The sequence below is a fragment of the Hyaena hyaena genome, unplaced genomic scaffold (assembly GCF_003009895.1).
Source record: "Hyaena hyaena isolate Hyena2069 unplaced genomic scaffold, ASM300989v1 scaffold_851, whole genome shotgun sequence".
NCBI classification, from domain to species: domain Eukaryota; kingdom Metazoa; phylum Chordata; class Mammalia; order Carnivora; family Hyaenidae; genus Hyaena; species Hyaena hyaena.
The window spans coordinates 250,967-266,143 of record NW_024081483.1 but is presented as its reverse complement, the minus strand read 5'-3'; the positions used below and the strand labels follow the sequence as shown (position 1 = coordinate 266,143).

Below are 15,177 nucleotides of genomic sequence, written 5' to 3'. Positions count from 1 at the left end.
GAACATAATTTATTTTTTACCCAATCTGTGGCATGCGTGTACGTGAATACTTCATTTTCCAGCAAGTAACCAATCCCTATTAATTATCCTGCAAGTTTACCAAGCTTAAGGATTATATTATAGTTCAGTTTCTTCCCTTTCAGTCTCTTGTCAAAGAAAAGTGTTCATTACTCACAAACAGAGCAACTGAATATGATTTTGAGGGGAAGGCTGTCACTGTTTATCAAAGCATGGACCCGGGCCATTTGCGCAGAGAGAATCTAGACACTTATTAAAATGTGATTCCCGGGCCTCATACCAGACCTCTTCCATCAGAATCATGGGGAACAGGCCCAGGAACCTGCATTTTTTGACAGCTTCTCAGGGGATACTTCTGAATATTGACTTTTGAGAGTGACTGGTATACTTCATTCAAATGCAAAGGCTTCTGGCCTCAGACTGCTCAGCCCTTTCATTATTCCCTGCTTTTTGCATCTGGAGGTTTCTAGAGTCTTCAGGAATTCTCCAGGTCAAGTGCCATAGGCTCTCTTCATTGTTTTAGTTGGTCTCTTTAGAATCTTTCCTTTCCTGTTTTTTCCCCCCAGCATTGATCTAAAATGCATCAAGTCCCATATAAAGCTCAGCAATCCAGCACTTGGCTTTAATTTTCTTAATAGCAATAGCTTTAAATCCTAACAGTATCATTAACCCCCTTTTAGAGGTGTGATAACTGGAGACAGACATACGAAAGCAATCCTTAGGTCGGGCTACTGGGATGTTCTAAATGTTTCTCTCTTCTCTCCCCAACTACTCCCTACCCTGAATTTTCTGTTAGTGTCACTGTGGTGAACTCCAGATGAGACCCACTTTTCCACTATCTTCGTTCAAGAAGCATCATAGGAGAGAAGATGGTTGTGATGGGATGATATTCGGGGGAGAGAGGGAGACCATTTGTCTCTAAGCATCCATCATTTAGGGAGGAGCAAAGCACCCATTTACCCCCTTGCTGGGCACAGTGGAAGCAAGTTGTGAAGTTTTTTTCCCCCTTCCCAGTTTTAAAAAATTAAAAAAAATTAACTTTATTTTACTGCGGGAAGAGTACCTAACACAACATCTACCCTCTTAATAAATTTTTAAGTGTGCAATATATATTGCTGAGTCTAGGTATAATGTTGCACAGCAGCTCTAGAGGGCTTATTCGTCATGCTTGACTGAAACTTCATGCCCATTGGTTAGGAATTCCCCACCTCCCCTTCTGCACCAGCCCCTGGCAACCACCATTCCACTCTTTGATGCTGTGAACTATTTTGGATACCTCTTGTATTTGTCTTGCTCTGACTGGCTTATTTCACTTCGCATAGTGTCCTCAAGACGCATTCATGTTATTGCATATTGAAGGATTCCTTCCTTTTTAAGGATGAATACTATTCCGTTGTGTGTATCTACCAAATTTTCTTTATCAATTCATCTGTTAATGGACATTCAGGTTGTTGTCACATCTTGGCTATTGTGAATAGTGTTGCAGTGAACGTGGCGTGGGGGGGTGCTAATATTTGAGATCCTGATTTCAATTCTTTTTGGATAAATACCCAGAAGTGGGATTGCTGGATCCTGTGGTAATTCATTCTTTCTTTCTTTCTTTCTTTCTTTCTTTCTTTCTTTCTTTCTTTCTTTCTTTCTTTCTTTCTTTCTTCCTTCCTTCCTTCCTTCCTTCCTTCCTTCCTTCCTTCCTTCCTTCCTTTCTTTCTTTCTCTTTCTTTTCTTTCCTTTTTTTTTAGGAACGTTCATACTTATTTTTCAGAGCAGCTGCACCGTTTTGCATTCCCCCCAACAGTAGACGAGAGTTCCAGTTTCTCCACATCCTTGCCAACACTTGCTTTTGTTCCCAGTTTTCCTGATCACGGTGTTAACTCCTTCTCATGGTGCTTACAGTGTGCAGGGCATTGGGCTACATATCTTGTCTCTATAAATCCTCACAATAACCTTGAGAGGGAGGGACGATTGACCTTGATTTACTGTGGAGAAACTGGGGCTCGAGAGATAAAGGGACTTGTCCAAGGTTAGGCAGCTGGTTCATGCTAAAGCTGGTTTGTGAATCCTGGCTTCTTCAGCCCGAGCTGACGTACCCCAGAACACACCCACACAAGGTGCTGGTGACATATGCTTTCCGACCTTGGAGTTTGGCTTTCCTGAGAATTGAGGAGAAAACATGTTTTAAAAGTGAATTAGTGATCACACTAAAAGCACATGAGTATTCATGAGGTAAAGCCATGTCCACTGCTAACAGATGGCTTCTAGGTGTCAGTCTGGCAAGCTGGGATCAGGTAGTCATGATAATTGAAGTGGAACGGAATAGATGATATACTTTTAAGCCTTTTACATTTGAAACTGTTAAAACCACCCCCCACCTCCCAAACTGGGGCATTAGGGTGGATTAGTGACAAAAAGCAAATAGACATGATCAAAGCCCTCATGGGAGCCTGACTCACCTCTGAGTCATGTCGGGTATTCACACATCAGGAGTGGGTGCTCTCAACCCAGCCTCCATATCAGTAAAAACTTTGTTCTCCACCACCCTCACCCCACAGACACGTATTTTTGATTGTGTGGCTTGTGACCGAAAACATGGCCACTCCACAGTGTTGCCTCCCTTCTAGAAAGTCAGTGGAGGGATATCTATGTCCACTTGGGGCAGTGTCAAAATAGGGTTCAGGATCCCTTCCTGCTCTTCTTGTTGGTGGAATAGTGGAGGAAGAAGGGCATGGAGCTAAAAGCAAAGTCTGGGGATCTCGTCCCGATTTCACCCTTTAGCGGCTAGGACATCAACTTTCCTGATCCATCAGTGAGTGGGCCCCTTTCTTGAGTCTCTAGACCTGCCCACACCATGGGCTCGTTCATTCCTAGGTGGTGACCTCACAAGGAGGCTCTTCGCCCCGGAGACGGTGTTGGCCTGCCATGCACAGGCTGAGAGGGTGTGTGGGATGGTGGACTGGTGTATAAGCCAGACCCAGCTTGTGCCCAAGGTGGTCCCAGAAAATCTGCTTGACCTCAGCCTTCTAAAATTACCCTGGAGTCCCCCATACCTGAGTGTACAGCAAGAACCAGATGACTCTTGCAGTCTTATTAAAAAGAAATTTTTTTTTGAGGGCATTAAGGCCCTGCATTCTCTAAGGCTCATGTGCTTTTAGTGTGGAGCTGCAGTGCAAAAGCCAATAACGTGGCCTTCAGGCTGGCTGCCCTTGTCACTGAAGGGAAGCCAGGCTCATCACTCAGTTGTCCACGCTATTATCTTGCAGGTCTTTGCATGGGGTGCGGCGGGGGAGGGTGGGAAAGGCTCCGTGCCCCAGAAACTTGATTTGTGGAGCAGGGCCTGTGGCATGGGATTGATCCCTGGAGACTGAGCGCATTTGTTATGGCAAAGCTGGGTCTGTTTAAATATTTAAATGCTGTCGTGTCACGGACACAGGTTGCAGAGTGTCCCAGCAGAGCTGGCCACAGGCAGGGCTGAAGAGAAGCTGCGGTTTCTCTTCTTCCTTTGCTCCTGCTGCCTGCCCTCCCCACCCCAGGCTGCACCTCTGTAGCGCTCAACCATTTGGTTTGCCTTTTGGGGGCTGTCACCCACACCCTCTGGAATTATTTTCTCTTCCAGTCAGGGTCTGTTCTCAGCTAGCTGTTTCTTAATGCAAACTTTGTGGCAAATAATTCCTCCCATGATGTGGATGACCAACAACAGGGTAGAAATTAACATCTGTAGAAGATTTTTTTTTAATATATTTTTTTTCTATGGAAATAGTATATACTCATTGCAGAAAAGTCAGAAATTGCAGATAATCATAAAGGAAAAATAAAACCACCCATAATCTTTCTCTTGAGAGATGGCTTACATTTTGGTTGCATATACTGTTTGAGGACTGTGTCTTTGTCTCTCTTCTTCTCCCTCCTCCACACACACACACACACACACACACACACACCCATGCACACACACTAAATGATACATACCATTTTAACCCATCCCCCCACTCAACAATACATGAAAAGCATCATTCTAGGTCAATAAAGACATTTTTATGACATTTTCGGGCTATATGGCATCCCATTACTTGGACATGCCCCAGTTTGCTCAGTGTTCCACTTGTTGGACATTTAGACAGTTTGAAGTTTGTTCCCTATTGACAACAATACTGCAGCTATATCTTCACCTATGCTTTCATTATCTCCTAGAAGTAGAATTGTGAGGTCAGGGGGCCTGGCGCACAGCCTTTGATTTCTCTTACTTCAAGTCATGGTGGGAGGTAAGGGAGGTAGGCAGCAAGGTCAGTGCCGCCCAGGTTAGAGAGAGCTGGGTGAAGAATGTGCACTGACTTTGGAGTGAGAAAAAGCCGAGGTCAAGTTGTGGTTCTGCCGCTTGTTAGCTTGTTATCTGGGACTTTTTAGAAAAAATCGTTTTGCTGCTGGGAGCCTCCATGTCCTCAGCTGTTGGGGAGTGGGGGTAATACTGGTTGGGAAAGGTATGTGTGATAATGTGTATAAAAACACACACGGTATGTGCTTAAGGAAGATTTCTTCCTCCTTTGCCTGTTCTTATTTCCTCTGTCTTCAATAGAGTTGGAAAGATGAGGCAGATGTCATAGAGATAACACCGCAGGCAGATTTCATCAAGTAGGTAGAGAGCACTGTCAGAATTCAGGGGAGGGAGTGGCCAGGGGTGGGGGCTGGTATATCAGAGGGTGTCTCCCTAGGATGCCAAGCGGATCTGTAGTGAATGTGTATTGAGTTGATTTTGTTCTCTAGGATGGAGGGGTGTGTGTGGGAATTGGTAGGTGGGTGGGTGGGGGGAGGTAATAATAGAATAGAGAGCAGAAGTTTGTTGACTTACATTATGGGCCTGGAAGTTCTACGGGTTTTATCTATATTAATTCTTTAACCCTCACAAAAGTGCCATGAAACAAATAGTGTGATCATCTCCATCCTACAGATAAGGAAACTGGGAAGAAGAGGGGTTAATTAAGTTTCCTGAGGTCACACAGCAAATAAATGGCAGAGCCAGGATTTGATCCCAGTCAGCGATGCCTCCCTCCCCCCCCTGCGATGTCTCCCCACCTTCTGCATCACTCACTTGTTCTTGGCGTCTGCCTTACCTCATACATACCTTTCTGCAGGCCACCTGTCACATTGGATGATAGCAGTCTCTCTGTCTGTCTGTCCGTTCGTCAGACTGGAAAGGGAGCCTTCAGAGGGCAGGAACTATGCTACATTCATCCTGCATCCCAGCCCCGGCACAGTGGTTTCTCCCGAAATGCTGATGAATGTGGGAATGCACGTGGCAGGACAGGAGGGAGACCAGCTTGGCCAGAGCACAGCATCTGGGTAGGGAGACTGGGGGGCCACAGAGTTGGACAAGGGCACTGGGAACGCCAGGCTGATCTGCTTAGAGGTTGGCCTGCATAGTCAGTGGTGAACACGATGGTCCAGATACATCTCCAGAAAGGTTAATCTGTAGAAGTAGGTGTTCAGGGGAGAGAGCCTGAAGCCTGATGGCTGAGAAGGAGATAGGAGAAGACGTGAAGGCTGGGCGATGATGACCGCAGGAGCCAAGTAGACAGGCAAACAAGGACTTTATGGATGACAAGCCTGCAGAACCTGGCAGAGGACAGATAGGATGTGGGGCAGGGGGGAGAGGGAGGCGGCAACGATGACTCTTAAAGTTGAGCTTGGGCTGTACAGACATGAGGGAGGCTTTACTGGAATGTGCTAGAGGAAGAGGTAATTTTCAAGAGTGATGAAACTTTGACATAGGAGTTTGTGGAAATAGCAGGACACCCAGGCAGAAATGTTTAACACACACTAATGGACATTTGTTTTCCCAAAAGAAGTGGGGCACTTGCACCAATATGGTAGGTGGGTGGGCGCATACCTCAGGTAAGGTAGGGATGGGTCGGGACTCACAAATAAAGCCTGCTCTGGATGGGCGGTGTTCATGTCAGGTGTTCACCCAGACATCCCGAGGGAGAGCGCACCAGCCAGGTTCCCTCATGTTGGGGGGCTGCCATACTTGATGCTAATATGTCTGATATTTTTAAAAATTTTTTAAATATTTTTTATTTATTTCTAGGAGAGAGAGAGAGACAGCATGAGCAGTGGAGGGTCAGAGAGAGAGGGAGATACAGACTCTGAAACAGGCACCAGGCTCTGAGCCGGCAGTCAGCACAGAGCCCGACGCGGGGCCCGAACCCACGAACCGCGAGATCATGACCTAAGCGAAAGTCGGACGCTTAACCGACTAAGCCACCCAGGCGCCCCTATGTCTGATTTTTTTAACCTTTCTTTATTTTCCCCAGAAATGTTGACAATTATATTTATTACTTAAATAATGTTTACTGCGTGATTAAAAGAAGTGTTATATATTGCCTGTTAAGTACATTAAGGATATGCTAGCGTAGGACTCACTAGAATAAGAAATGAAGATACGGCCTCTACAAGGGGCACCAGAAGATGGTTCTCAAACCAGAGGTCCAGGACTTGAACCTGTGGCCTCGGGCAGATCCCAGAACCTCTCTGAGCTTTACCTTCTTCTCCTGTCAAGTGCAGACAATGAAATTCACCTTAGAGGGTTTCCAAGAGGGTTAAATGAGACTACGGGTAAAAACAATTAGCTCAATGTCTGGTTCATAGCTGTGCTCAATAAATACTCTTTTTTTTTTTTAATGTTTTTTATTTATTTCTAGGAGAGAGAGAGAGACAGCGTGAGCAGGGGAGGGTCAGAGAGAGAGGGAGTCACAGACTGAAACAGGCTCCAGGCTCTGAGCTGGCAGTCAGCACAGAGCTCGACACGGGGCTCGAACCCACGAACCGCGAGATCATGACCTAAGCAAAAGTCGGACGCTTAACCGACTAAGCCACCCAGGCGCCCCTCATTTTCTTTATGCCAAGCCAAGAAAGGGTACTTATCTCACACCTAACTTGGGTCCCCGGTTCTGGTCTGTGCGCCAGCTGTTGGAGTTGGCAGGGACCAGAGAAGCCAGTGAGCAGAGCTAGTGTTGGATATTGGTTATGCGCCAGTCACTGTGCTAAGCACTTTACAGGGATGAGCTCATTCAGTTCTCAGAGCACCCATATGACATATGAACTCTTATCATCCCCATTTTCCAGGCAAGCAAGCTGAGGTTTGGAGAGATTAAGTACCTTGCCCAAGGTCACACAGCCAGTTAGTTGACCCAGGAAGGCAGACCCCAGAGTTTACCAGAACTCTGCTTCTCAGCAGGGCAGGAAAGAGTCCCACTAACACATTTAATGCATTGATTTTGGGAGTGTCTGCATTCTCTGCTGGGGATCCGAAATCAGGTTATGTAGTATTTAGAGATGAAAGGCTTGTTGCTTTATCTGTGTTCTTCCTGTTTTTTTAAAACCTGGAGTCACATTCACATACAGCAAATTCCTAAAATATGCAGAATGCCCTCCCCTCACTGGAGTTGGAGAATCACTGGCATTTGGTAGATCCTGGCTCTGGGCTCCTTCCTAATACACAGGTCAGTGCCAGGCCTCAAGCAATGTGGCTTTGAAAAATCAGGATGTTACCTCCCACCCCTATTCCAGCCCCCTGTGTTTCTATCAGGAAGAATTCAGTTTAAAATAAGCACCAAGTGTGGCCTCGAAGAAGAAATGAAGCCACCGGAAGGCAGCTGCTGACCTGGCCTGGGGTGGGGGTGGGGGGGTGGGGGGGTGGAGGCAGCCCTGGGTGGGTTTAGGCTGCAAGCCTGTGCTGGTTTTGTATCATGAGGGACTAATTGCTTCAGGAGGCCTACAGGCCTCAGAGAGCCCAGAGCAAACAGAATCATGAAGTGCTAGAATCAAAAGACTTCCAGATCGTCTGAATCAACTGATCCGCTTTACAGATGGGGAAACAAAGGCCCAGTGTGCACAGCTGGTTAGTAGGAGAGCCAGGGCCAGACCCTAGGCCTGCTGAGGGCCACCCACACTGCTGGCCTCTGGGCTTCTGGGCAGGGAGGAATGGCCCACCTGGACCTGCCCAAGAGGAGCTTCTTGGTGCCCACATGTTGTAGGACCTGGGTTACTCTTACCATTTGAGCTCAGTGGAGCCATCACTGGCCCTTTTAGTAAGGCCTAGGCATTTAAAATAGTCAGAAGAGGGGCACCTGGGTGGCTCAGTTGGTTAAGCATCCAACTTTGGCTCAGGTCATGATCTCACGGTTCGTGAGTTCCAACCCTGCGTTGGGCTCTGTGCTGACAGCTCAGAGCCTGGATTCTGCTTCGGATTCTGTGTCTCCCTCTCTCTCTGCCCCTCCCCTGCTCATGCTCTGTCTATCTCTCAAAAATGAATAAATATTAAAAAAAAAAACTTTTTTTAAACCCTCATGCAGTGTTAGAGTAAATTAAATGTGTACTTAAATAAAAATAAAATGGTCATAGGATCAGAGACTTTTATGAATATGGAAGTCTGATGTGGTGGCTTTTTGAAGTGTCCCTGAGTTTTGTCCCAAGCCGAGGTATGGCAGGGCTTTTCCCCCTTGGGGCTTCTCTCCACCCAGGGGATTGGTTGTGGGTATTCCTCCATCCCCCAGAAGGTTCTGCAGAGAGAAGTCAGGAAGCTATGGGGAGCCCCAAACATCTATGAACCAGTCTGGCAGGGTAGGATTCTCTTGTCAAAATGGCTTCCTTTTGTATCTATTCTGGGCCGGATGGGACGTAGGATTCCACTCAGGAGGGCAGAATGGAAGAGAATTGGAGGACGGAATGACTAAGGAGGTGTGGCCAGGACAGACATGCCGACAAGGGAGAGGTGGAGCCCTTCTATTTGGGGCGCCACAGAGCAGGGGGCAGACACGTGGTTCCCAAGAGAGGGGGAAGCGCCCAGGCAGGGACGACAGGGCACAACCCCCATCTTCCTTCTTCTAACCACCCCCCTTCTCCTGTCAGTGCCACCCACTGGCCAAAGGCCACTATGAGCAGAAGGCGAGAGGCCGCAGAAGTCAGCCCCAGGCACTGGGCAGGGGTCAAATGGCGAATAACGAGTGCACCTTTCAGTCATGGGCTTCAAAGTCAGGCAGACTGCGTTGGAATCCTCGCTCTGCCCGTTAGGGAGTTGCTTCAATGTCCTAAGACTCAGTTTCCTCATCTGCAAAGTGGGGATGACAATCCTTATCCCGTGAGCTGCTGTGAGATTCGACGTTAGGGCTGTGTGTGCCTGCCTCGCGATCTGTAAGCGGATGCTTTGGAGGCCTGGGCAGAGGACAGGCACTGCTGGGTTGATGTTACAGATGAGGTAGTGGGGCTGCAGAGAGAGGGAAGTAGCATCCTTCTGTTGTATGAAAGTGCCACTGGGCAGAACTGGGAATGAGATGCGGCCCGGTGACTCCCGAGGCCCAGGCTTTGTCTCTTGGAGGCTCATCCCGTAATTGCTTTCAGTCGCTGCTTTCAGTCTCTCGGAAACCACTGGCTCAGATACCCACTGCGTGCTCCAAGTTGGGCTGATGAAAATGTGCCAGAGTCATTAAGTTATCAGTGGGGAAGGCGGCTGCTTCTCCCCTGCAGGAAGGCTTCTGCTGTCTGCCGCAGCCGGCTTTGTTCACACAAACTAGCCCCGATTCTCCCACCTCTTCCTGCTCTGCCTCCTTGCCCCTCTCTACTCCCCCAGATGAGGAGTGAGTGGAGTAGGATTTGGGGGGGGGGTGTGCTGTAAATATTCCGGGGCGACCCCGAAGGTATTCATAACTCCGGACAGGAGGTCCTACCTGGAGACTCTGGCTCTGGATTGGGAAGTGGGCACGCACTATTTCTGCAGCTTGACAGATGGATCTGCCCCAGGGGAAGGAGAGGGAGGAAGGCGAGCTGGACCTTCCTTATTGTCACAGCCGGTCCTCTCCGCGAGTGCCGTGCCAGGAACACAAATCCAGGTGCATGCTTGCCAAGGTGAAAAGAAGGGCCTTAGGCTGTGCCCATGCGGGGTTGACTGGTCCCTGGGGTGAGAGTTTCAGAGGCGCATGACGCAAAGGAGCAGGTGCTGGGGAAGGAGATTGGGGCAGGGGGTGGGGGGAGGATGGGGGCACAGCCCTCTCTGAATGCTTCAGCAGTTCTGGGGCTCCGTCTGATTCCGCACGGCAGAGAATTCCAGAGCGAGATTGCTGAGGAGATAAAAGGAGAGCATATGGTTCTAAGACTTTATTTTCGGAGGGTACTCTCCCCACCCTCTTTTTCTTGCAACTCCATCACCCCTGACTTCAGAGAAGAAATGACTAGATACTCCCCCTCCCCCGTTGGGTTTCTTCCCTCTGCCGATGCGCTTTGATGGCAGTGGTGATAACAACAGCCAACAATGGCTGACACTTGCTATGAGCCAGGGACGGTTTTAAATGTATTCTTTCAAGAAACCTCACAATGTGAGGCAGATGTGCTGTGGTGATCATCCCCATTTTTCACAGAGGATGCTGAGGCACAGAGAGGTTTAGCAACTAACCCTAGATCACACAGGTGGTCGGTAGCAGACAGGGCAGGGATTTGGATCCAGGCAGTTCAGATCCAACTGTCTACTCACTCACCACAGAGAAACTGTCTCTCTGAAGGCAGGCCCGGCCCAGAAATAGGGCCAGAGGAGCGGGTGGCACAGAAATGACCATGGCTGTGTGGTTAACTGCTCTGGCCAGACTTCCAGTGTTACCTCGGAGGGGCTTTTTACCGACAGTGCAGGGCGACTTGCATCCTGCATTCCACGCGACAGCTCCTGTACTACCAGGGCTGTTGGGTTGGTTGTTTGGAGTAGCTCAGTCCCTCCTCTCTGGATGCCAGCCCTAGGTTTCCAGGACCAGGTACACAACTTATGGGCCCCAGTGCAAAAGGAACACAAGGGACCCTTTGTTCAATGCATATTAACAATTTCAAGATGGTGACAGCAAAGCATTAGCCCAAGTGTGGGGCCATTCTGAACACGGACCCTGTCTGAACACACAGGTCACATGCCCACAAAGCTGGTCCATCAGTGTTTGGAGTGGCAGGGAGATAGAATAGTGCAGGGTTTTCCTTTTCTTCTAATCCAGTCAAAGTAGGATTTCCAAGGCATTTCTTTCCATCAAAATATAGCAGTTTGATCCAGATACAATTCCACCAAAATAAATCTCAGAACTCTTTTGTCCCTAGGATGAAGTCATTCAGTGGCCTGGTACTTGGGTTAGAAGCTTCGTTTTGGGGTCAGGCATCTTGCTGTATTATCTCCAATCCCTCCTAACCCTGCCTTTTAAACTCCCCTCCCTCCTGCCTCCTTTCCTTTAGCCAGTGCGCCTGCTCCGGGACCTGCCCTATTAAAACCCAAGGCCCAGTCAGCCTCCCTGACCCGCAGTCCCATCTGCCCCCCAGCCTCACTGGTAGAGTCGCGCTGGAAGGAATGATCTGTCAGCCCTGTCACCCCTCCCTCATTTCCAAGAGCATCCTAGGTGACTGAAGTCTTTTGTCTTGTCTTCCGTGAGGCTGCAGATTCCCTTCTCGGGAGGCTGAGGTGGCCTCCTGGTGGTCAAATCCAGTGGTCTCTTTTCAGGCCCCATCTTTCTTGACCCTTCTTAGGCACCTCACTTCATCCTGGCTCTGCCTCTGTGCCCAGGGCTACTCATTGGTGAAACTGGGACTTGGGTGGCTGTGAGCAAATGTACCTGAAGCCCTCGAGCCAGCCTGGCACATGCATGCAGTCAGTAGCTGTGAGCAGTGGCTATGACTGGTGGCATCAATGGTCCTGTCATCTGGAAACCTTACCTCTTAAAAAAAAATTCTGGAATACTTTATATATAGCATTATATTAGTTTCAGGTGTACAATATAGGGATTCAACAACTCTATATATTACTCAGTGCTCATCATGATAAGTGGAGTCTTGATGCCCATCACCTATTACACCCATCCCTGCACCCACCTCCCATCTGATAACCATCAGTTTGTTCTCTATATTTGAGTCTGTTTTTTAATTTGTTCTGTTTTGTTTCTTAAATTCCACACATGAGTGAAATCATAGGATAGTTGTCTTCTCTGACTGTCATTTATTATACCCTCTAAATTCATCCGTGCCATTGTAAATGACCAGATTTCATTCTTTTTTTATGGCTGAGTAATATTCCATTGTATCTGTATATGCTGTATCTTCTTTATCCATGTATCTATTGATGGGTACTTGGAAACTGTACCTCGTTGGCATATGTTGCTCCTTCCGGGGTGAATCTTTCTTAACTTCAAAAAAAAGTTTCTCCTTCTCCACTAGCATCTTAAGATGCTGGCGTTTTCTGAGTTCTTTCCTGTGTCCGCACCTTTCTTCTCTCTCTGCACAATCTCTCCTCCTCTGTGTATCCCTGACTTCCACTGCCACCCCGCCATTTCCCACATCCACATCTCTTTCCCCAGTTCAAGGTGTTCAGGGCAACCCCACACTGAACTCATTCTCTTCCTTCTTTAAATGTCATTTCCCTCCTCGTCCTTCCATCCAGTTGCCCAGTAGGAACCTGGGTGTTTTTGTTGCTTCCCTAACTGGCACCAAGTGCCAGCCGTGAGTTGCCCCATGCTGGCCATTGGGGATGCAGCCGTGTGAAAGCACATAGGGCCTGCTATGCTTGCTGCTGGTGGGAGACACACATATCGATCCATGATTCGTCCTAGGAAGGTAACAATCAGGGATCCTAATTTTGATTGGAAAGACTTTCCTGGAGAAGGACATTTCAACTGAGATCTGAAGAATGATGGCATATATTAATTAGGCAAATTGGGGCCGGGGAGCATGGTAGACAAAGTGAGAAGCTTATACAAGGGCTGTGTGGTAGAAAGAAAAATGTTTAGGAAGTGGCAAGGCAGTGGGCAGAAGGGCAGAGAAGGTGGGGAAATGTGGTGTTGGGTGAGGCTGGGGAGCCAGACGGGCTGGATGGTGCATGGCCAGGAAGGCGGGGGGTTACTATCAGTCTCTCTAGGCTCCTCCTTGCTGCTTAAACCCACCCCTTTTCACCAGATTCCTTCACTTTAACCCCTCTCCCATCCTGAAATCCTCATTGTTCACACATAGAAAATTAAAGTAGCCGCTTGCCACCTTCAAATCCATCTTCTGCACTGTGGTCTTAAGTGGGATTGATAAAATATAAATCTGAGTAAGTCAATCCCCAGGCTACAATCCTTCCCTGGCTCCCCATTTTCAGGACCAAGTCCTGCCCAGCTTTCTCACTTGTTAGCTCCCTCACTCCACCCCTCCCCCCACCTTCCTGCTGGCAGTTCCCAGAGTTAGGCGGCCTGTGCTTTGGTGCCTGAGTGCCCTTGACGCCTTTGTCTATACAGTGATATTATGCTACCTAAAGGGCCATAGCTCACCCACCACCTCCAGGAAGCCATCCCTCCAACACTCAGGCCATAGTGCTGGCCCCACCTCCTTCCCTGGATAATGCACACAGTACTGCGTTTGCTCCACGCGCCCCCCCTCCCCCCCGCCTTTGCTTGTTGATGTGTACCTCTTCTCTGCCAGACTTTGAACTCCTGGAGGGAGGGGACTATGGCTCCTTTATCTTTGTCCTCCTGATGCCATTGGGCTGGACACATATTAGATGCTACATACATGTTTTCTTGAAGACCTGGGGATGAAGGAATAAGATGGTATAAGCAGATGGTGAAAAATGAAGCTGAGTCAGAAGAGTCCTGTGTATAGAGATGATGGTTAAGAGGCCATGTTTCCATTACCTCCACGTCTGGTGTAGTTCTGTTTCTTCTAATGACCAAGCACAAGGCTCACTGTCCCCGCCTGCCACTTCTATCCATCCCAAAGGGCAGGTGCACCAGGGTGGGCAGAGTCAAGCCTAAATATAGTCAATCTTCTGGCAGAGTAGTTCTTAGACTGTAGAGTGCACCAGAATCACCTGGAGCGCTTGTTGAAGCAGAGATTTCTGGCTGTCCCCCAGTTTCTGATTCAGTAGGTCTGGGGTGGAGCCTGAGAATATGCATCTCTAACAGCTTCCCAGGTGATGCTGATGATGCTGGTCTGGGGACTACTATTCAAGAATTTCTTTTCTAGCAAAAGGATTTTCTCTAAAAATAATTACTCTCTATGGTGTTGGGAAAGGAGATACAGGAAGCTTTTTGCTTGAGTTTGGTTCTGTAGGTTTAAAAGGCCCATTAGTATGAGATTAATGTGGATAGATGGATCAGATTCTACATGCTTCCCTGCTTACCCTCCTCCTCTGTCTCCTGGCTTTCCCACAAAGCGTTTCTGTGTTCATTCATCAGCTATTCAGTGAATATGTTCTGAAGGTATAATACGTGCATGGCAACATATGAGGTGGAGTTGTTGTTATTAAGATGAAATTAGTATGAAACCTCTGGTATAGACATAACTATAATTCAAGGAGATCAAAGAAGAAATGCCTCCTCAGATGGGTAGTTCATTGTCCAATCAGTGGAATTGTCCCAGACATCTAGTTTTAGTGGGAATAAAACAATTTGATAGTGAGACCACATGACTATTAAGATCCGGAAATCCTGGGGATGACTGAGTTGCTCAGTCTGTTAAGCATCTGACTTTGACTCAGGTCATGATCTCATTGTTTGTGGGTTTGAGCCCCGTGTGCTGACAGCTCAGAGCCTGGAGACTGCTTCGGATTTTGTGTCTCCTTCTCTCTCTGCCCCTCCCCTGCTCATGCTCTCTCTCTCTCTCTCTCAAAAATAAGTAAACATTAAAAAAATAAAATAAAAAGATCCTGAAATTCTGTGATTAAGGATGACAGCGATAATTGACACAACATGGCACTAATGCTGTGGAATTTGCAGTAGGGAGGTCCCCAGAGTCAGCTGAGGCCTCCTCATGTAAATACTGGTATTATTGTCCTTATTTTTAATAAACATTTATTCTTCACCAACAGTGTGCTTGGTTACTTAGTGGATTTATATCCGATGACCCCATAATTTGCTGTTTATTGACCTCAGATCATTGAAAAGGTTGAATAGAAAAAGCCACAAGCAGGCCCAGAGTGCGCCTTGGGGGCCTCTTGAGGTCCCATTTCCCACATCAAATGAAATTGAGATGTGTAGTGCCATTTTATTTTTTTGAAATATTTACAAGAGAGAGAGAAAGAGAGGGAGAGGGAGAATGTTAACTAGCCAATTGTAGGACTGGAATTTATAGTCACTAGGCCACCAATTTGAATTTCAGACTTTCACCTTATTAAGAAAGTCCAAC

At 47.7% G+C, this 15,177-nt stretch overlaps 1 protein-coding gene and 1 long non-coding RNA gene across 8 annotated transcripts in view; one reads left to right on the top strand and one right to left on the bottom strand.

Annotated features, from left to right (window-relative positions):
* Positions 1-15,177, top strand: part of DPF3 (double PHD fingers 3) — a 255,832-nt gene that overhangs the window by 165,748 nt on the left and 74,907 nt on the right. The gene's annotated exons all lie outside the window — the stretch shown is intronic.
* LOC120222218 lies at positions 1,976-2,569 on the bottom strand. The gene is made up of 2 exons (XR_005525991.1): positions 2,469-2,569; positions 1,976-2,168 (listed from the first exon to the last, which is right to left on the bottom strand). It is a non-coding gene; the product is annotated as an uncharacterized LOC120222218 (long non-coding RNA).